Raw genomic sequence first — 23,483 nt, 5'->3', positions numbered from 1 at the left:
CAGAAAGAAAATAGCTGAGAAACTGAATTTCATGTTGTCAGTGGAAAAAAGGATTGCTGAAATTAGATTGCTAAATTAGATTCAAAATTGATTAATGTCCTAATGAACAACGTACACTTCGGCATTATCTTCTCTGCTTAGAAGTGTACCTTCTCTGTTTTCTACACATTAACCTCTAACTTTGCAGTTTCAGAACATTTGGGCTCTAACCATTTGTGAATGGGAAGTTAAAATTCCATTCTCCAGGGCAGCCCGGGTGGCTCAGCGGTTTAGCGCCACCTTCAGCCTGGGGTGTGATCCTGGGGATCTGGGATCGAGTCCCACGTTGGGCTCCCTGCATGAAGCCTGCTTCTCCCTCTGCCTGTGTCTCTGCCTCTCTCTCTCTCTCTCTCTCTCTCTCTCTCTCTCTGTGTGTGTGTGTATCATGAATAAATAAATAAAATCTTTAAAAAAAGTTCCATTCTCCAAAAGTATCAGATGACTCAGATATATATTAAAAAATGTTCTAATGTGACTTTAAAAGATCTCACAATCATCTTTTGCCTTATTTCTAAGTTTTGGATAATTTTCCTTAACTTCCCACCACTGAAAACTACCAGAGTCTCTTGTATTTAAAGCAGGCTAGAGCTGTCCAAACCCAGCAGGGCACCTTTCTGCTCAGGGCACAGACACAATTTCCTTGCTGAAGTTTGTGGTAGCAGCCATCAGCAAGATCTTGAGGTCTCTCCTATAGCCCTACTCACTGGCTTGGACCCTGGCCTTTGCTAATCCTAAATTTGCTTCTTCACCTGGTCAGGGAGGCTTTTTCCTTGCTTCTGGTTTTCCTCAGGGCCATCTTGGATGCAAAGAGGTTACATAGTTCCATCTGGAGGACATTAGTTTTGAGCACAGAGTTGTATTCAGGTGAAGTAAGTAACTTGCTTTCATTATGTGGTTTTGTCTCTGAACATGTAATGTTGCCCACTTCTCATTGTTACTACTAAAGGCCAAATCTTAATCCTCTCTCATTATAGTTGTCAATTAACTCCTCTTTCCACTTCCCGTCTTTGCCCCTGAAGTATAACCTCCTTTTTCTCTCCATAGGTTTTTAAAATACATTTCTTATTCCTATCACTTCCCGCTCATAAAACCTCTAGTAGAATAAATCCAATCTCCTTAGGATGACATTCAGGGCTCTGCAAAGACTGTTTCTTCCCTTCCTTTCCAGCCACTTCTCTATCCCCTTCTTTCTCAGGCACTTTGTTCCAAAGGAGTTTACTAGTGGGTAAAGATAGTAGGGAAACCAACTTTGGCCAGTATAAAGGGAGAACTGCCTGATCGAGTCTGCCAAAGGTTAGGAAGTGTGCTTAGTTGTGATGCCATGGGAACACCCAATCCAGTAGACATTTTGGACAGGCACAGGGATCTAAGTCCTGAGGGATTCGGAGAAGGCAAACAACATGGTCAAGGCTTTGGGAGCCTATAGTCGATTAAAGAGGACTGGCAAGTAAAGTAAGTAGACTATAGCGATGGTCTCTATAGTAGAAGCATATAATTGCACAGGTCTTACTGTGGTGTGCTTTGGAGGAGGGGGGTGCTAACTGCTTCACAGATAAGGGAGGCTTCGAGGAAGCTGATATTTGAGGTGGACTTCAAAGATGAGGTATTTGACCGTTGGGAAAGAAGTATTTGGTAATTGTGAAGGGGATTCTGCAGCTTCTAAGCAATGAGACTGGTGAGGACAAAGATACAGAAGCTTTCATGTATGTCTCAGAGAAGGGTAAACAGCCCAGGATGGCCAGAGTATAGGATTTCAGGAATGGAGTGTGGTTAGGGTTAAAGTTAACAGTAAGTTGGCTAAACTCTGTAAGGTCTGATATTCCAGGTTAAGGAAATACTGTGTATATGTTGTGTTTTATACATAGCATGTGATAATTATCTTTGAATTAAGTGCTGTGTATTTGTCTCTGTGTAGCTGTGTGTTAGGGTGTGTGTATTACATTTGGAGATCATTTGTGAAGATCCACTGAGGCAAAGCAAATGTTAAAAAAATGGAGCCAGAAGGACAGGTTAGACCTAAGCTTACTCGGGCTTGAACTTCTTAGATGTTCTCCAGTTCCACAAGCCCATATGTTAATCATAGCATGCCAGAATTGGAATGGACTTTTGGGACCAGTAGTTCATCCATCCATTCAGTTCTCTATTCAGCAAATTCCTGATAATACTCTTAGAGCTGGGATATGGTAGTGAACAAAACAAACTGCCTTTGTGGAACTTGTTGTAGTGGGGGAAACAGAATGAATAAAATCATTAGTTTTTTTTTTTTTTTTTTCTAATTTTGTATGTGTTGTGAAGAAAAGCAGGAGTAAAGGGTTAAAAAAATGGCTGGGGAAGCCCTTTTTGAGGGAAGATCATTTTTAGCTGATAGAAGAACAAGTGAAAAGTCCCCAAGGCAAGGGCTTGTTTGTAGAAAAACTAGAAGGCAGACAGTTTGGCTGGCACCCTGAAGGGGGAAGAAGCAGGAGATCAGGTTGGAGAGAGAACAGCTGAGGCCAGAACATAAAGGGCCCTGAGGTCCATTTGGCCAGTGAGAAAATGAGGCTGACTAATCAATAGCCAGGGCCATACAGCAAGTTAGCTACAAGGCCAGGATTGCTATCCTGGTTCAGCTTCCCTGCCTTTGCCTCTCTACTTTGACCCAAGATGAACTTGAATCTCATTTAATCCCCTTCTCCTCTCCCTCATTTTAGCTCTCTTTCCCTCCTCATGTGCCTGTGGCTCCTGTCACACCATTGTGGTGTTCCATTTCAGGCTACTTTTCTTCATTGCATAATTAGCATTTCTCAGACCCACCTCTGCACATATGACCTGGTAATAGCTTGATTCCTGGAAGGTCAAAGTTACAGAGGTCCTTGGACATCCTTTTGTTTTAACCCCTGATATTAGAAACCCAGAGAAGACCAATGATTTGCCTAAAGCCAAGCAATCTGGTTAGCGGCAGAGCTTGATTTTCCTTTGCTACCCAGTCTCTTGCTCTTTACTTTATGCATGCTGCCTCCCTTTCTTAGTGTCCAACTACAGGGAATCAAGTTGTGACCCATGTATGTGGCAAGAAGAGCTAGCATTTAATGGCTCTCTGCTGTGTGCCCTTACCTTAGCTTTTTATTTGGCCTTTGTCTTGTGAACTAACTGTTCTGGTAATTGCCTCTGAACTACCACACTTTGCAAAGACAGCATGTTGCTAAATTCTGCACCCATGTTCATGATATCCCCAGGCTTGAATAAGCATCCTGCTTTTATCCTCCAGTCTATATCCAAACTTGTCTCTGAAGTTCAGCCCCAGTCTTATATTCAGAGAAGCACTGTGGAAAGAACATAGGGTTTGGAGTTGAATATATCTGGATTTGAATCCTGGCTTTGGCACATACTGGGACAAAATAGTCTTGGACAAGTCACTTGACCCTTGAGAGCAGTTTTCTTACTTATAAAATGGGGATGTTAATACCTGCTTAATGGAGCCATTGGAAAGATTATTTACAGTATTATATGTACACCTCAAGGATTGTATAAAGAGAAACTTTCTCTATGGTCCATCCTAGATGCCCTCCCTTTTTTCTAATTATCTAATAGCTAATGCTTAGGGTTTTTTTCTATGTGCCAGGCTCTGTGCTAAGTGCTTTTTTTTTTTTTTTTTTTTTTTTTTTTTTTTTTTTTTTTGTGGATGTGCTAAGTGCTTTAAAAAAATAATTACAGCATGTTAATCTATAATTCTCTCAAAATTAAAAAAATTGTAGAAGGCATTAATGCCATTTTTTCTATTTTCTTTTTGTGTGTATAGATGTCAGGTTAGGATTCAGTGTATACCTACGTTCTAGTGTTGCTGTTTTCTAGTTGTGTAAACCTGGACAAGACTCTTGACCTTGCTCTTAAATGTTTTTCCCACCAGAGCCCTAAGATTTCATCCTGTAACCATTTGGAAACCTGACATGCTTACCTGCTCACCTTGGAAAATGTGCCTGTGTTGATGGCTAACTGAGCAGTAGTAACTGGGCTGGCCCTGTAGGACTTGGAGAGGACCAGATGGGGAGGCATGGTACTACTGGATGCCTAGGAGCCATTAGATCAGGGATTGGCACTCCTCTCAAACCAAATCAATCAAAAGAGTTCTTTTTTTTTTTTATTTAAGATTTTTATTTATTTATTCATGAGAGACACAGAGAGGCAGACACAGGCAGAGGGAGAAAGCAGGCTCCATGCAGGGAGCCTGACGTAGGACTCGATCCCGGGTCTCCAGGATCACTCCCTGGGCCGAAGGCAGCCCTAAACCGCTGAGCCGCCCAGGCTGCCCTCAAAAGATTTCTAGGATCGAAGCATTGGTGTGCAGTGTTGATGGTGACTCTGCTTGGAGAGTTCTGCCAGCCGCATTGGATGAGAAGACCAACAATACCTAGCCGCACTTGCTTGTGTTGGTGGCAAGTGTCCCAACATGGCTGTGACTGCCCACAGACCGTTTCTGCCATTCATGACATTAGCCACTGACCTTGTGTAAGCCCCTGTAAAAGACTGCTATGGTTTGTTAGAGCCGAGTCTCTGGAATCACATAGATGTGAGTTCAAATCTCTGTCTGCCCAGCTCAACCCCCTATTTTGGGGTTGTTTGAGGATTCAGAATTCCTTAGGTAAATAAGGGTCACTTAATACCTAATACTAACTGAGCAAATGGCAAGTTGATCTTAATGATTAGCTCTGTTAAGACCAGTATCTTTAAGAGGTGGCATTAAAGTCAGGGCTTCTCTGATTCTCTGATTGCCTACCTGCCATCCCCAATGCCCTGGATCCCTTCTTTCCTCCCTTAAGTTCTGGCCCCAGAAATATTGGGTAAGAAGGAGCCTCTCAGGCTAGTCTCTATCTTCTAGGTGGTATATATGAGTAAGCAGGATTGTTACATAGCAGACATAGCAGGCCAGGGCAGGTAGCTCAGGCAGCAGCTGAACAAAAAGGCTTCTCTCTGTTCCCAATAAATTGGTCCTTGGGGATCCTAGCTTTGAAATTCTAATTGACACAGGAAGGAAAAGATTCATTAGGCTCTGGACTCATTAAAATGCTCTGCTGCTTACCTACGGTTTATTCTTGGCACTTCATCAGGAGGTAAACCAACAGGCTTGGAGGCTGCTGACAGCAGAGTCTGCTTGTGGAATGGGGATGTTGAGCTTCCCATATTATGGAGTTGGCCTCTGAAGTTCCTCACCCCCAGGACTAAGCATGAGTCTAAGACTTGTATGCTCTCAGTGCCTAAAGGACCTTTTGAGATGATTAATAGATGATAATAGCTCATTTATGGATCACCCAAAGAAGGACTGGGTCTTGCTTGCCCAAGATCACTGAGCACAGTAGTAGTAGAGCTAGAGTTACAGTCAGTTAGGCTTCCTGACTTCCTGGCCAGGAATCTTCCCTGCATCACCTTTGAATTTCTAGATCCACTCTTTCATTCATTCAAGTATTTACCTTCAGCAGATATTTTTGACATATCTATGTGCCAGGATTCTGTGAAAAATAGTCCTGGGAGGAGAGGGAATACCTGACCAAGTATTAGATTAGAAAGGCCTCCAAATCTGAGGGGTGAATAGGAATTAACAAAGAAGCAGATGAAGAGTGTTTAAGGCCAGGAGACCAGTGTGTACAAAGGTCTAAAGGCTCTCCAGAAATGGAAAGTTGCGTCTTGCTAGAGAGTAGGGGAATTGAAGAGAGGAGAAATTAAGAGGAGTCAAATCTATGAGGTTTAGGTTACTTTCTCTTTGGTTATAATAAGAACCTTAGGCAAGGCATCCTGGGTTCTAGATGTGTTTCTGCTACCAATATCAGTCATCATTCAGGTAACATTTAACGTGCCATGCTGAACATGGAGGCACAAAAATGCATAAGATGTATGTAGTCATCCTTTTCAGAGATGTCAGTTTAATGAGGCAAACAAATTAATAAACCACTCCTATAATAAATTAGTGAAATAATTACCTTTGCTGGGGGAAGTTGGAGTAGAGCTGAATGTTACTGTCTGTCTTGGGCTTTGATTATCTCACCTGTCAAGTGATGATAACCACTGTTTGCCTCATGAGCTGATGAGAAGACAGCCTTGTAACAGCTGGCATTTGTGTGCCTTTTTGTGGGTTACAAAACACTTTTCCATCGTTAATTAATCTTAACTACAATCATCACTTAGGAAACTTCTCCCTGATTTACAGATGAGGAAACTAAAACAGAGATATTGAGGCTTGTTCATGGTTTCACAGCTTTTATTTAACAAAAGCTATGATTATAAATCCAAGTATAGTAGATCCAAATAAACTTTTGAAAGTAGAGAGATGGCAACCTTTCTATCCCCTACTTGTGTGGCACATTTCCTCTTCCCATCACTAGAAATGCAAAGAACATCTCCATTGTGAGAAAGACTGACCTAAGTTGGCTGGGAGAAAGAGAGTTTATTTCAGATCTTTCCCAGATTGGGCACTGAATTTTTAAGACCGTATGTTCCAGTTCAGTTCTTGTTCCTTCATTTCCTGCTGTTCCATGCCATGCCATTTACAGAGGTGTGTCTTAACCATTGTCTAATTAGCTACACATACCACCTTATGGAGATAGACAGAGCCTGCTGTACAGACGGGTAAACTGAGGTCACAGAAGTTAAGACTTCACTGAATTATTCGTGCCAGAATGAGGACTGGAATCCAGGGCTCCTGATACCAGATAGGTACTCTTAAGTCATAGAAAGTAGGCTCCTTTGATTCAGCTCAGTTTATAAAATTCTTGAGTTTGCTATACAAGAGAGCCTATTGTTAGGCTCAAAACATCTTGGTGCAGTGCTTTCCTTAAGAGCAGGGAGTTTTGTTTACTTCTCTGGCCTTAGCCAGGGCCTAGTTCCAAGAATGCTTTGCTATTGTTTTGACCTTTGTCTGTCATAAGCTGGAGGGAACAGTTGGCTATAGCAATGTGGATCAAGAGGGTGTGATCCCAGGCAGGGCTAGAGGATGAGTTGAGAGCCCTACACCCATACATTGCTGTTTTTGTGCCTAGACCCCTGCCAAGGTATTTTGCTATCCCAGCACAAAGTGAAGCTGGCCAACCCAAAGTGAAGCTCCCATCTGCCTTCACCCCCTTCCCCAACATACTTCTTGATCTCCTGGATATATTTCTTTTTCTTTCTTTCTTTCTTTCTTTCTTTCTTTCTTTCTTTCTTTTCTTTCTTTTCTTTCTTTTCTTTCTTTCTTTTCTTTCTTTCTTTTCTTTCTTTCTTTTCTTTCTTTCTTTTCTTTCTTTCTTTTCTTTCTTTTCTTTTCTTTCTTTTCTTTTCTTTCTTTTCTTTTCTTTCTTTTCTTTTCTTTCTTTTCTTTTCTTTCTTTTCTTTTCTTTCTTTCTTTCTTTCTTTCTTTCTTTCTTTCTTTCTTTCTTTCTTTCTTTCTTTCCTTCCTCCCTTCCCTCCCTTCCTTCCCTTCCTTTCTTTTCTTTCTTTTCTTTATTTTTTTTTAAAGATTTATTTATTTATGATAGACACAGAGAGAGAGGCAGAGACATAGGCAGAGGGAGAAGCAGGCTCCATGCCGGGAGCCCAACGTGGGACTTGATCCCAGGACTCCAGGATCGTGCCCTGGGCCACAGGCAGGCACCAAATCACTGAGCCACCCAGGGATCCCCGTCCTGTATATAATTCTTACAAAGGTTTCTAGGACCTGCTGTTCCAAATGACCCTTTGGATCTGTTTTTCCCAGAGATGTTCCAAAATGAGGTTAAGAAATCTTGTCCCACAGCCATTCTGGCATCTCCTCTCTCTACAGGCCTATCAGACTCCCGCCTACCCTGCTGTTTTTACTCCTGACTTCCTAAGCAGATTGGCTGCTTAATGTGACTTTGACAGACAGACTCTAAATAGTAGTCAATACTGAGAAATTAATGTTTCCTATTTATCCAGTCTTTTTTTTTTTTTTTTTTTTTAAGTTGTTGTTATTGGTGGTGGTGTTATTTTCTTCAAAATCTTAACTGGAGAATTTTAAGGAACACTGTAGGGTAGTGAGTGACTGGGATTAGGACAGTTGATTTCCATGATGGGAAGCCCATAATAACCTCAGCTACCTTATAAATCATGGAAGGAAATATCAATGTTTATTCACAATGTGTCAGATGTCCCTTACAGAGCTCTTTTCGGGCATGTTACTGCCTTTGAGTTTTAGAGAAACTTTGTGAGGGAAGCAGTGCAAGGATTACCATTTCCACTTGATAGTTGAGACCAGATAGTTAGTGACTGGTAGTCATGGTGGCAGAGCTCTAAACAGAACCAAGACTTGAGAGACCAGTAGTTCTGGGTTTGAAATCTAGTGCTCACTACTTGCTAGCTGCATAACTGGGCAAGTTACTTAGCCTCTCCAAGCCTCAGTTTCCTTCTCTGTAATAGGGTAAAGATATTTATGTCTTATGGTTGTCTAAGGATTAAATGGTATAATGAATGAAAAATGCCAACAGGATATAGAACAAGTATTACAAGCTCAGTAACTGCAGGTTTTCCATCTCAGTGTTTTAAGTTCTTGTATTCTGAGTCTTTGAAAATTAGTACTCTTGTTACAGTAAAATGAGCTATATGTAATACATTAACCAAGGTATCCTTTGAGAGTCTCACCGGGTTAAGAGAACTAAATTAGTGGGAAGGCAGGGGTGCTGGGGCACACTGGATAAGTACTTCTGATACAAACCACAGTAGGTTAGAGTGGATAGGGACCCCAGAAGAATGTTTCAGGGTGTCTTTCTCAGAGGAGATGTTAATAAACTGGGAGAAGTCAGACTGAATAATGCAAAGCATATTTCTTTTTTGCTGACTTCTCAGAGCCATAGTATGTGTGCGACTCTAGGTGGAGCGGTGTGTTGGGAGGAGATGGAATATGCCAGCTTTCCTATTTGTATTTGACCTCAGAGCACCTTTTGTGAGGAACTCTCCTAAACATTTTGAGGAACACTGGTCTTCCATGGAAGAGGTCATGCATGCATCACTGAGATGATCCAGTTCCTCTATTTTCTGGATAAGATAATTGAGATCTGTAACCAAGTTTTCCAGAGCCACTCCACAGTGGAATCAAGTATGAAGTTCCAGATGCCTGATTCCCTCTCGGGCCCCACTACTACTTGTATTCCACCATTCTTCCTCTTTTAGCCAGCAAATCATAAAATTACAGAGGATTCTGCAAACCACTGATCAGAATATTGTTAGAACATAGAGGTTTCAGTTTTGATGTGTTCATCTCAATAAACAGAAAGATTAGGAAACCACAGGCCAACAAATTTTTCCAAACAGTTGAAGGACCAGGGGTTGAGTAATTAGCTTAGTGTCTGGAAAGGTTCCTCTAACCCAAAAGGTTTTAAGCCTGTTCTTGGCTTTAAGAAGTTTCCATTGTATCCACAAGCTCATTCAAGAGGCTCACGGTAGAGTTCTCCATGATGAACACTCTGATACCAGTAACTATGGGGAAGATTCTGAGAGAGGTCTGAAGAGAATGTGTTAAATTTCTGTTCCATCACCACCATCACCACAGAATGGGTAGAACTGTCTACTGGATTTCTATCTAGACTGGCAGAGGGAGTTGTCCTTGACATTTAGTGGGCACTACTATCCTTGCATTCTGCTAAGTCTTCTAGTTCAGATCTAGTTAAAAACATCACCTTTATATTTGCAAAGTTGTACAGTAGACTTTTCGGACCACATCCGATACTCAATCCTATGACAGAGGTTATCTTCCATGTGTATGTGAGGACATTATGACTCACAGAAGGGATAGTGACTTGCCCAAGGTTTGATAGCAAATTAGTGATATATTCATGTTTGCATTATAGATGTCTAGTCCAAGCCTAACACAGTAGATCCTCAAATATTTATTAGATGAAAAATTAGTACATTCTCAGGAATGAACTCGGCCTCAAACTGTTTGAGCAGTATTCTTTCCAACAAGCCAGCATAATGGGACCCAGTGGATGGGTTTATTCAGTGTCACCAGATAATTCAGAGAAAGAGGAGGCTGGGTCTTCCTCACTGTGTTGATTCCTGACAGGGATGGAGGTTTCTATCCTTTGCTTTTCCTTGCTTGTTGATGACCTAGTACATTTTTCCCCACAGAAAGCCCAGATTCGTCAGTCTCTGGGCTGCAGCTTCAGTGTCTCTGTCTCTGTCTCTCTCTCTGTCTCTCTCTCTGTCTCTCTCTCCCCCCCCCCCCCACCTTCCCTCCTCCTCTCCTTCCGTCCCTCTCCTCCTCCTCCTTTTTTAAAAATTAATATATATACCCAATGTAGGGCTTGAATTCATGACCCCAAGATTGAGAGTTGGATACTCTACTGACTAAGCCAGCCCGGCGCCCCTCAACTTCTCTTTAGAGTCAAAGAGTCAAACAAAGACACAGTGATCCCCAGCTTCTTTCTCGGTCTCTTCTTTGTTTTCTGTCCCATAACTGTCTTGGCCTGTTCTGCCATACTAGTGGGTATGGCAACTTGGGCTCATTTCATGAACACCAACTGTACAGTTTACTTTCAAGGAGTTGCCTTGTCAGGAACACTGGGAAACCCACTTACTGAAACAGCACTCACTTGTTCATTAGCAGAAATTCACTGAGGATCTATCTACTGGTTGCCAGGGCAGTGCTGGAGGGCCAGGATTGCAAAGATTAACGAGAGTCTCTGTCTTCAAGGAGTTCAGGGTCTCCTGGAGAGAGACACGTATGTGAATACAAAAGTGCAGCAAAAGTTGCTGCAGCAGAGATCTATGGAGGATATTGGATTTCAGAGGAGGAAATGACTGGATCTGCCTGGGGGATAGGAAACGAAGCCTTTTCTGAAGAGTTTTCATCATGGGCATCATATCAGTGGATTTGTGCTCAGAACGAACTCCTCCTTGCCTTAGCCTCCCATCACCAAATCAGAAATTGGCTCTGGTCTTGCTTTATTGAGGAAGCAGTATCTCTCTTAACTTTATTCAACAATAAGAGTGTGATATTTGGAACAATGGGGCCAATAGTACTTTAATTTTCTTAATTTATAAAATTCCTGAATGCTTGACTGGATGATACATTATCTCATTGAATCCTTATGGGGAAACAACCTTATGGAGAAAATACTGTGATATTAATTTCCATTTTACAAATGAGAAAATTAAGGCCCAGAGAAGTTAAGTCATTTACCCGGGATCATTTAGCTGATCTATTGGAGAGCTGAGATGTGAACCCAGGTTGTCTGACTCCAGAGTCATTTTTCTGAAAGGGCCTCAGAAAGGGCTCTTTTGACCTTGGTATAATTCTTACCTCAAAGATTTGTAAGAATGAGAAGTAAAATACTAAGCAGTGCATCAGTCATATAATCAATTAATAAATCACAATGATCATTTATTACATTATAAAACAGACTTTCCTAAAGGCTGGGTTGGATTAGGCTTCTGCAGAAATGCCTCCTTTTTCTCTCTCTTGAGTCTCTTCTGGCTGTGTTCTCTGTACAGCCTGCTTCTTTAAGAGGCATTGACACGGGATGGCAGGGGCAATGGTACATGGAGTTCATTTCAGCAGATACTCCTTGAGTTCCCACTCTGGGCCAGAGCCTATCCTGAAAGGCAGAGGGGATGTGGAGATGAAAGAATATGGACCTGCCATGAGGAAGTCACAGCGTACAAAAGGAGATAACACAGAAAATAGACCATTTTAATACAGTCTCCTCAGATGGAGGTTAGGCAGCACAACAGATCCCACTGCCCATGGCTCATAACACAACTAGCAGGGTGAGAATGACTTACTATTATTTTAATTGTTGAAATAGTCATCCTATTAATATCCTTGTCATCATTAAAGCAGCTGTTATTAATGTAGAAAGTAGGTAATACCTTAGAGAAGGGTCAGCAGCTACTCAAAGGAGACTTTTAACATGCTCAATTGGAAAAACCTATTTTATTTTTATGAAGGGGTGGTGGTGCTGTTCCAAAACTGCCAGTAGAGCTGAGGGAGTCCTTGGCTTGAGGAATGTACAGTGGGGAAGGATTTATATCCCCCAGGCCTTCCTCCTGGCCACCCAGTGTGCTGCTTAGTTATTACATACTTTATAGCTTCTTGAACCCAGGCACATTTTTTTTATTTGGCAGAATGAGTAAGAAGGGGGAGGTAGTTTTCTGAGGCAGGATATCTGCCAAGAGAGGCAGTTACTGAGCATCTGCTGAGATTGGCAGGTTATGCCAGGGAAGCAAGGGCATTGTGAGTTGTGTATATTATTGCATGAAGTATCTATTAATTGATCCATGAGCATTATTGGAAATGTGAAAAGTACTCAAAGTTATTTGGTGCTTGGTGAGAGAAGATTAACACATAAGACAAAAAGGATCCAACCCTGGTGGGATGACCAAGAGGTTGACTTGTGTAGTTCAGACTCCTGAGCTGTAGGGACTTAGAAGTGCCTCCTTACTAACCTGCTTGTCACAGAGGAGTAGGTCATGGGTTCCATGAAGTCCAGGTTCTTTAGCGGCCCTTTCTGATATGGCCTCTGCCAGGCCCTTTTTCTTTCCTTGCATTCCAGTCAAACCACAATACATATTATTGTTCCCTAAATATGGTACCTCTCTTTAGCTTCCTTCCACGGCTTTGCTCATGCTCTTTCCTCTTACCACAGTGTTCTCCCTCTCATTTGTGTGTGGGCTAATTTCATCTTCTCCCTCTGGACAGAATCAGATCTTGTTGAGTCCTTCCTGACTTCTTTCTTCTTTCCTGTCCTTTGAGTTCCTAAGTCTTCCTGTCCTAGCCCTTACCAAGATGAAATAGAAGTCCTGGTTTTTCTGAGATCTCTACCAGTGGACTGCAAATTCCTCCAGGGCAGAGATTGTACTTTGTTTATGTCTATATTTTGTAAGATGTCTGACAGTAATACATGTTCAATAAATAGTTTTTGATAAATGAAATTTTCAGCATATTATCCCTCTGCCTAGGAACCTATAATTACTTCTTTATGGTATTCAAAACTCTGTAGACTCAAAAACTTAATAAGACACTATTATCTTCACATACTCATGAAAACAACAATGAGGGGATCCCTGGGTGGCACAGCGGTTTGGCGCCTGCCTTTGGCCCCGGGCGCGATCCTGGAGACCCGGGATCGAGTCCCACGTCGGGCTCCCGGTGCATGGAGCCTGCTTCTCCCTCTGCCTGTGTCTCTGCCTCTCTCTCTCTCTGTGACTATCATAAATAAATAAATTAATTAAAAAAAAAAAAAGAAAACAACAATGAAGATTTGTCTTTTCCCTCCTAATTAACCCCAGTTTTCTACACTCCCCTGACCCCCATTTTATTCACTTATTTTTAAAAGATTTTATTTATTTATTTTGAGAGAGAGCACACACATGCGCACACAAGTCACACAAGTGAGAGGAGGGCCAGACTCCCTGCTGAGCAGGGAGCCTGACATGGGGTTTGATCCCAGGACCCTAAGATCCTGGACCTGAGCTGAAGGCAGACCCTTAACCGACTGAGTCACCCAGGCACCCTTCCCCCCATTTTAATACAGTTCTGGTGAGGTTGTCATGAAAGTGGCATTCATTGGTGATAGCAGTATAAATTGGTATAGCATTTTTGGAAAGCAATTAATGTATCTCAAGAGTCTTAAAAGTGTTTATAGATTCTTTTTTTAAAGATTTTATTTATTCATGAGAGACACAGAGAAAGGCAGAGGGAGAAAAGAGGCTCCATGCAGGGAGCTTGATGTGGGACGCATTGAGCTGAAGACAGACGCTCAACCGCTGAGCCACCCAGGTTCCCCATGTTTATAGATCTTGACACAGTAATTCTACTTCTGGGAATCTGTCCTAGGGAAATAATCAAATATTAGAATAAACCTTACCTTAGATGTTATTTATAATCATGAGAAAATGGGAGAAGCATAAATGACCACCTGACTACAACCAGTCTAAACTATAAGTTCATGTAGAAAACTTTGAGTTACTAAAAACAGTAGTTCTAAAAAATGGGGCTTATTGAAAACTATGCAGCAATAAAGACAAATATGTTATATATATTAAAATAATTGAAAAAAATTAGGCTACAGAATTGGATACATGATTTTACTGTGTAATCTAAATACAATGCAAAAGAAAAAAACACTGGAAGGAACTATACCAAGGTGCCAACAGGAGTTCCATCCTAGAGTGGAGTAGGGGTTTAGGTGATTTCTTATGGTAATTTCCTTTTTTTTTCCTTGTAATTTCAAAAAATAAATACACTAAATAAATACACTAAGGAATACAAATACCTAAATTATTGGCTACAAATTTTGAAATAATAAAGCAAAACTTTAACTTCATTTTTTTTTCTTTAAAGATTTTATTTATTTATTCATGAGAGACACATACACACACACAGAGAGAGAGAGAGCGAGGCAGAGACACAGGCAGAGGGAGAAGCAGGCTCCATGCAGGGAGCCCGATGCGGGACTCAGTCCTGGGTCTCCAGGATCAGGCCCTGGGCTAAAGGCGGTTCTAAACCGCTGAGCCACCTGGGCTGCCTGAGTTGTTGTTGTTGTTGTTGTTGTTGTTTATTTTATATATTCATGAGAGACACAGAGGCAGAGACACAGCAGTGAGAGAAGCAGGCCCCATGCAGGGAGCCCAACACGGGACTCAATTCCTGGGACTCCAGGATCACGCCCTGGGCCGAAGGCAGGTGCTAAACCACTGAGCCACCCAGGGATCCCCCTAATTTCAGTTTTAAGCAGAGGAGTGATATGGTGATATTATTCCAATGACTGTGTGGAGGATGAAATGGGGAAGTGGTAATAAGAATAGAGAGAGCTACATTTTAAAATCTTTAGGAGGCCAAATTCATAGGCCTTGGTTTACTATGTGAATGAAAGGATGGATGATTGAGTATATGGCGCAGTACATGCTTAATAGAGAATATTGGCTCAGGGAGTTTAATTACTTGTCCAGAGTTATAGGACTAATAAGTAAGTAGTTGATCATGGATTTAAATCCTGGTCTTTCTGTTCCATGGCTTGTGCTCTTGCTCCCACAGCTGAGACCTGTATTAAAGTTTTAAGGAAAGTTTTTTTGACCAGCTTTTGGAGTGTAGAAACTTGTGTAGTGTTGTGTCTGTCTCTGTCTTTCTTTTTATAAAGATTTTATTTATTCATGAGAGAGAGACAGAGGCAGAGACACAAGCAGAGGGAGAAGCAGGCTCCCTGCAGGGAGCCTGATGCAGGACTCCATCCCAGGGTCCTGGGATCACAACCTGAGCCAAAGGCAGACACTCAACCACTGAGCCACCCAGGTGCCCCTAGTGTCTCTTTTTTTCTGAGGGAAAAGAGACCAGAAAGGGTTGATTAATTCTTTCTAAGATGTTGACAGGGGGAAAGACCACAGATACCACAGCTGCTTCTTTCTGTATGATCAGTTAACTGACTAGTTTAGAAGTTCATTGGGTATGTTATGTTTGCTGTCTTGGGGGATTTTCCCCCTCCTAAGTTGTTGTGGTTCATTGGTTGGCTTTTATTTGATGCTGGTGACATTACTGCCCCCTTGAGCTTAGATATGCAAATATGTACCGTATTACATGCAAATGAACATTTTGGTCATTATGCCAAATTTATGAGCAATTCTGCAGCTCTGAGGGTGGAAGAAGTCAGATTGGCAGCCTCCACTAAGGGACGGTGTTTAAGCAGCACCCTGAAAGGAAGGGTTTGCCTGAACCAGATGATGCTCCGTCCCCACACCTGTCTCATATAGTCTTGTCCAAGAAAAGGTGGTTTCTTTTTTTTTTTTTTTTTTAATATTTTATTCATTTATTCCTGAGAGACACAGAGAGAGAGGCAGAGACACAGGCAGAGGGAGAAGCAGGCTCCATGCAGGGAATCCGATGTGGGACTCAATCCCGGGACTCCAGGATCAGGCCCTGGGCCGAAGGCAGACACCAAACCGCTGAGCCACCCAAGGATCCCCTAAAAGGTGGTTTCAAACTCGATTCAGTACTTTGGAGTCTGATATCCAGTCCTTCAGAAGAACCCAGTTCATGTCAACTTGCTCGCTGTATGACCATGGGCAACTTGCCTGTCTGAACTGGGGTTCACTGATTGGTAAAGTGAGTGTGACTTACAACCCCTTATAGTATTGTTGTGCATGGATTTGATAGCTTTAACTCATGAAGGGGCTTCTAAGCCCCATTAAAGGAGTTGGACTCAAATCTTAAGAGTCTTAAACAGGAGGTGGCAGGAACATGCTTCATCACTCAAAAGACAGATGCTTCATAATGTTTGTGGAGTTAATTTGTTACCAGGGGGACAAAGGCAGAGTGGCTATGACTGTGACATCATTCTCAGTGGTCCCCTTTGGGCCAAACATATGGTACTGTAGGGTCATGCCTTGAGTGAGCTCTAAGATATGTTTAGATCGGCACTCTGGAGAGAGGTCTGAATGTAGGAAATTAGAAAAACATATATGTCAATGCATATGCTCTCTGCAGGATCAAGCTTTTGTGGGGCCGTGAGGGGTAGCATTCATGTATTTTCAAGGAGAAAAATTATTGTAATGAGCAAAATATTGATTCCACATGAAAGGATTTTAATCAACTGCCCTTACACCCGAGGGGCACAGTGCTTGGCTGCGTTGCCAAGTTGTGCACCATCCACCGCCTACTTCCAGCCAACTGGTTTCCTGCCCAGGTGCCTCTGTCTAGGAAGACCTGCAACAGCAGTCCATCCAGGCAACTTTCCTTCCATATTTATGAAGCATATCTCGTGTAAAAGAGTATACTCCCATGTATTATTATCTCTTTGACCCTCACAACAGCCTGCATTGCAAGTGGACAGAGAGGGATTTTTTTTTTTTTTAACCCTTGTTAGAGATGGAGAACCTTGAACCTCAAAGAAGTGAAGTGCCTTCCCAAGTTCATACAGCTAGTAGAGGTGGAATTTAGGACCCAGGGCTCCACAGGCGAGCAGAAATCCAAAGCTAGTAATCCCCTATTGCTATTTTAATTTAGGGCAAGCTCACTCTTGAGAGAGGTTAGGCCTCCCTCTCTGTGTCCCTCAGAGTCCCTTATTTCTTCTAAGATAGTCTGGAAAATGGGGATATCTGCACCACAATGGCACAGCCTTCTGCTGCCTTGTTCAGAATAGACTAGCCACAGGATGTGGAGGTCATGTCAGAGACACAGAACAGTGAGCAGCAAACAAAGATTTCTTGCAGTATTGGGCCCTGGGTCCCCATTGCCCAGAAGAGAAGCCCAGCCTGCCTTCTGGATCCTTCAGGTACAGAGAGGCCTTTTGGAAATTGTACTTAGGAAAGGGCGTCTTCTTGACCCCCTTCTCAAGTTGTTTTCTCTTGTAGGGTACTGCTTTACTCTAGATACTCATTTGTTCATACAACACTTTTTGTTTTTTAAAGATTTATTTATTAGAGAGTGAGAGAATGAGCAGGAGTATGAGAGAATCTCAAGCAGACTCTGTGCTGAGCGTGGAGCCCACCTTGGGGCTCGATCCTAGGACGCTGAGATCATGACCTGAGCCGAAATCAGAGTTGGGTGCTTAGTCAGCTGTGCGATCCAGGCGCCCCTTATTCAACACTTAATAAGTGCCTACTCTTGTGATTCCTTTTATGTTCAAGACACATTTCCAAATACTAGAATTTTGGTGACACACTTGAAGAGATTATTGTATCCACAGTTCTAGTGTTCTTTCCTTCATCACAATTCAGTTCTGGGTGACATTATTACAGCAGGATTCACCACCTTCCCTTTGATACTCCTAAGGAAAAGTTCTTGCAGTTTCCAGCAATAACAATAGTGGCAGCAGTAGCTAGTATTTACATACTTTGTAATGTACCAGACACTGATCTTAACACATGAATTGAATTAAATTTTATACTCTAGCAGCCCCAGAGATATTTATTGCTGTGCCCATTTTACAGATAAGGTAACTGAAGCATTAAGAACTTAAGACACTACCCAAAGGTCATGTCATACAGCTAGTTCAGTGACAGAGTGAAGGCATTTTGGCCTCAGAGGCTGCTCTCCTGACCTGATTACATGGCCTCTTATGTGGGAATAAACATGTAGGCTTCGGCTCCTGCTTGGTGACAGGCCTCTTCTCACAGCAGATTATACTCCTCTCTATGCTGTATCATATGACCCACTCTACTTTGGAAAGATAGCACCTCATAGGCTCAATTAGAATGTAAAATTTTGTACAGTGATAATTTGGCTGTGCACCTGGAAGATTCAAGTGCACTGTTATGTCTTGGCTGCTCATCTGCTTCAGCCAGTCACGTACTTGGGTATACTGTATTATTCGAGAATCAATCTGTCCACCTTACTTTTTTTTTATATTGATTTATTTTTTATTGGTGTTCAATTTGCCAGCATATAGAATAACACCCAGTGCTCATCCCATCAAGTACTCCCCTCAGTGCCGGTCACCCAGTCACCCCCACCCCCCGCCCACCTCCCCTTCCACCCCCCTTAGTTCGTTTCCCAGAGTTACGAGTCTCTCATGTTCTGTCTCCCTTTCTGATATTTCTGTCCACCTTACTTTTAAGAAACTCCCTAGGATAGGGAACACTACTGTAAGCAACCATGAGACAAGACTGCGAAAGTTACAACTTCCTGGCTAGTTTCCTAATGTCGTCCAATGTCAAGGAGAGAGGGTCCAGGAATACCAGCCTCTTCAGGAATATACCCTCCTCTCAGATGCCCAGGCCTCAGGAAGATTGTTGCAGTCTCAGCCTGGATCATTGTTCCTTGCAGGATCTAGCATGACCTAGAGTAGATATATCACTTCCTAAAGTGTTGAGTGGCAAGTCCTTGAACTTCCTATCCTTGGCCTACTTATCCTGTTCTCTCTTTCTTGAAAGAAGCAAAAAGGAAAAAGATTTAGGATAGTTTTTGTTAATTGGTCTAACACCAGAGTCTAAAAGAATTGGGCTAAAGGACTTGAAAGAAATGGAATAAACTTATTTCTTTGCTTTGGTTTTCTTGTCTGTAAAATGAGATTAATAATACCTACCTCAAAGGGTTGTTTCAGGAATTACTTGATGATAAATAATATTTTGAAATACCTAATATGTGCCTGTTATCATAACTTGTATTATCCTATTTAAGCCTCACCACAGCTCTGAATCCCCATTTTTCTGAGACTTGGTTAAGTTAAGGCACTTGCCAGAAGTCAAACCTCTAGTAAGTGTGTAGGTGGGATTTGAATAGAAGCTGGTACTCTTTTATTTTATTTATATATATATTTTTAAGTTTTTAAAAAATTTATTTAAGGGGTGCCTGGATGGTCTCAGTTGTTGTGTCTGCCTTCGGCTTGGGTCATGATCCACAGGTCCTGGGATGGAGCCCTGAATCAGGCTGCCTGCTCAACAGGAAGCCTGCTTCTCCCTCTGCCTCTCTCCCCAGCTTGTGCGTGTGCACATGTGCTCTTTCTCTCTCTCAAAAAAAAATTTGTTTTTTTAAAAATAGTCTCTACACCCCACATGGGACTCAAAACTCATGACCCAAGGTCAAGAGCTCCTCTGACTGAGCCAGCTAGGTGCCCCAGGAGCTTGCATTCTTAACTATTATGCCATTTTCTGCATGAAGAACCTGGCACACAAGAGAGCTCCTTGTCTCTCTACTTTTTCTACTTCACAAGAGTTCTGGAGACCTGCTTTCTCATTCCATCACTGATCCTTATTTTTGTGACCTTGGGCAAGTCACTTCTTCAGACCTTAATTATCTCATCTACCTTCAGTAACAGGGCCTATATTTCATTCATCTTTGGTTCCTCAGCATTTAGCTGGACAGGATGTGCCATAATGAGTATTGAGTACTGAGGCAGATGATCACACTAGATGATCTGTAAGGGCCCTTTCAGTCACTACCTTCTTTGAACATCCTAAGTATCTTATCTTCTGTTCTCCTGAGCATCATATTCACCTTCTCCACATGGCAGCATGACCTTATTTCCTCATGTCTGTTTGTTTAGGCAGTCTTAATCCTGGGTACTTTGGGGCAGCCCGCATGGTGCCTTTGTTTTTACTGGTTTGTGAAATACGTGTAGGACAAATCCACCAGAGATAACACACGTAAGGGATGGTAAGGGCTGGCTCACAAAATCAGAAACCTGCTCTTATTCCATTCTTACCCGGTGGGGTCTGGACCTAGGGTAACCCTGCCGGCACAGTGCTGCCAGGCCTGAATAATGGCCACAGCTTGGAACAGGGTTTTCCATGAGCTCCATCGGGGTCTCCAATAATTGGAACATGGCACCTTCCGACTCATAATGGATGGCAGAATGAGAGGGGCATTTGTCACTGCCTGACTTCCCTGCGGGAAAGAGGCTCATAAGTCACAGCTGACAGACCCTTTGATGACTTTTAAACTTCATTTACAGAAAAGAATAGCTATAATCAACCAACAGCAAGCAGTGACTAATCTTGCCACATTATCACTGTGAGGAGCCGGCCCCTTAAGGTATAGGAAGGGGGAGGGAGGGCCATCCTCCAAGCTCACAGCAAGTGCTTATTGGCTCTTGGATGTGAGAGAATGCCCTCAGCAAGACCCCATGCATTTATGCCCAAAGGATTAGAAAGTGTTAGAAGCTGACCTCCTGGCTGGTACAGGGTGTGCTTAGCATGGAAGCCATTTTGGGCCAGAGCACTAGCTCTGGTCTCAAATTGATTGCAACTCTGCCATTTCCTGGCTTGCCTGACTAAGCTCCCACCCTTAGGCTCCTCATATGTGAAGTGAGGACAATACATACCATCACCTACCCCACAGCAGAAGACTGAGTGCAGTAGTAAGTGCTCAGTAAGTGTTGGTAATGATTATCACAGTCACATGGTTAACCCTGAAAGAGCTCTTTATGGTCACATGCTCCAGAGCCTGAGGTCGTGTGGCACATCAGCAGCAAAGCCAGAATCAGTCTTTCTGTGGGAAGAGGGGAGGTCAGTGGGAACAATCTAGTGGAGTAGAAGAGCACGGCCTTTAGAACCAGATAAGCTTAGGGTCTTTTTATCCTAGTCATGCCATTTAATGTTACTGTGGACAAAATTATTTAAGCTCTCTCTGAGCCTCAGTTTCTTCATCTGAAGAGTGAAGATGATAGTACTTAACCTCATTGGGTTGTGGTCAGGATTGTGAAAGATAAGTCTTATAAAGCTTCCAACACAGTGCCTGGTACAAAGCTTCTGCATATTGAACTGTGTTCCCTTTTTTTCTTCCTCAGGATAAGAATTAGTATGTAGCTATCAAGAGAAGAGGCAGCACTGAAGAAATTCTTTTATCTTGAGACATTTTTTTTCCAGCCCTACTGTGCATATACTTGCAGGAGGGAGGGTAGAGCAGGGAACAAAGGAGAAGGGTATGTTTTGTGCATTGTACCGCAGTCCTTCCTGCCAGGCATGACCTCTCTCCCTACATCATCGCCTGTTAGGAATTCGACTTAAACATACTCTTTTTTTTTGTGGAGCCTTCTGTAATGCTCCTTCCCATTCTAATGTCCTGGAATGCTTTGGGCAACTTCTGGGACTGTGGACACCAGCCCAGGCACAAGTGCTTTGTAGTCATGGTGGATGTCCTCTTGATGTATTGGGAGTTCCTTGAGAATCAAGTACCAGACCAATTGCTGGATGAATGAGTTGGCCCAGTGAGTATTTGGATAGCTATAACTATAATTGAATGTGTGTTTGGATGGTTTCCTTTGACAAAAATAAAGAGGTTGACAATTATTTTTATTTTATTTTTTGTTTTCTTAACATGGAACACTTCACAAATTTGTGTGTCATCTTGTGTAGGGGCCATGCTAATCTTCACTGTATCTTTCTAGTTTTAGTATTTGTGCTGCCGAAGCAAGCCCAATTTTTAGGTCCCTAAATGTAATTTAGTATTGGGGATTATAGGGCCAAAGTTGTACCTACTCAGTCCTTGCTGCCTTTCCCCTCATAGCTAGAAGGGCTGCTTGTTACAGATGCTAGCCTCAGCCTAAGGCCACAATCAGGGGTAGAGTTAGGGTGCAAGATACAGGGAAGATAAGGTATATACCCAAACTACACTGTGGGGAAAGGTGACTGAGGCCCCAGCCCTGCCTCTGCTTTGGGGCCTCCCCTCAGGGCCTATCAGATGCTGATAACAGTGTTATAGAAATAGAATTTCATGGTATAGCTGAGGAGTGAGTCACTGGCTCAGAAGGCTTGACACCTCTCCCAGCTAATGTTCTTTCCTCTCCTAGCTCCTTATAGTAGTACCTGTCAAATCAGGCATAGGCTGGGGGGATCTTTATTAAATTTCTAGGTTTGGTTCCAGACACTAGGACAAGGGAGAGAGTGTGTGTAGGCCCTCTGCTCCTGACTCCTCTATTCTTAGGCAGAGTATGGAGCCCTGGGAAATGACAGGGGTAAAGAATATAGGGCTGGAATGTGGATGATCTAGAGTGCTGGGCTAGATACATCTGTTTTCATAGGCCCAGGGCATTTGAGTTTCTTATATGTAAGAATGACTGGTCCTAGTCATTATACCAGGCACTTTATACCTGTTATTTCTAATAATTCTGGGATTGGTATAATTCCCATTTTGCAATTGAGGAATCTGAGGCTTAGTGAGTTTAAGGGGCATATTCTAAGTTTATATATCATACTTATATTTTTGGTGAATTTTTCCCTTTATTGTTAGGAAATAGTTAAGAAACAGGTCAAAGCAAGTAGAAGACAAGGCCTGTGAGCACTTGTTCCCAGAATCTCCACAGTGCCAGCACAGAGGGGAATACTTAAGAAATGTTTGTTGAGTGAGTGAAGGGGATAGGAGTTGGGTAATAATATCTATAATCCTCTATCCTTTTATAGTATGTTACAGATGCAGCAGAGCACTTAAACAATGATTAGCCTATTTGATTTTGTATCAGATCTGAAAGGTAATTAGGCAAAGATTATTTCTCTTCTCAGAATAAGGTGATAAGGCTCAGATAAACTGTGTAACTTGTTGCAGGTCACACATCAGAACCAAGATCAAGCCTCCTGAACCTGTAGTCCGTACTCCTTACACTCCTAGGAGACCTCAGTATTCACATATTGGGAGGTGGGGTTTCTCATGTGAGTGGGAATTGTCAGGAACTAAAGAGCATTCCTTAGGAAATTAGTCCTGTCTGGCCAGTAATGATCATTTGGGCAATGCTAATGAGCTGGGGCCTGGTGAGTTTAATGAGATTAATAGATGTTCTGTCATCCTTGGCCGCCTGTTAACCAGGAGCCTCTGGACCAAGGAAGCCCTGGGCACTGATCAGTCTAATTGCTTGGCTTTGTCCAGAAATAGCCTTGCCATCACTGATAGCTATTTTCCTTCAAAACCGCCCAGTATCTCCAGGGTTATCTAAGGGCAGAGATCTGACCACAAGCTGGTGTGCTCCTCATCTGTACACTGGAGAATAAGGCCAGAGGTGCTCAGCGGGATTGGCCTAGACAGAGGCCCTACATAGCATTGCGGGGCATCAGGACCAAGA

General features: G+C 42.5%; 1 protein-coding gene and 1 non-coding gene across 4 annotated transcripts in view; one reads left to right on the top strand and one right to left on the bottom strand.

The window, feature by feature from the left end:
- Nucleotides 1-23,483, top strand: part of RALY (RALY heterogeneous nuclear ribonucleoprotein) — an 85,057-nt gene that overhangs the window by 48,974 nt on the left and 12,600 nt on the right. The gene's annotated exons all lie outside the window — the stretch shown is intronic.
- LOC112928278 (U6 spliceosomal RNA) lies at nucleotides 21,743-21,848 on the bottom strand. Its single transcript, XR_003236724.2, has one exon. It is a non-coding gene; the product is annotated as a U6 spliceosomal RNA (small nuclear RNA).

Source organism: Vulpes vulpes, chromosome 14 (assembly GCF_048418805.1).
Source record: "Vulpes vulpes isolate BD-2025 chromosome 14, VulVul3, whole genome shotgun sequence".
NCBI lineage: Eukaryota > Metazoa > Chordata > Mammalia > Carnivora > Canidae > Vulpes > Vulpes vulpes.
Note: the sequence above shows the minus strand (reverse complement) of the source record. Positions and strands in the feature narration are given on the sequence as shown.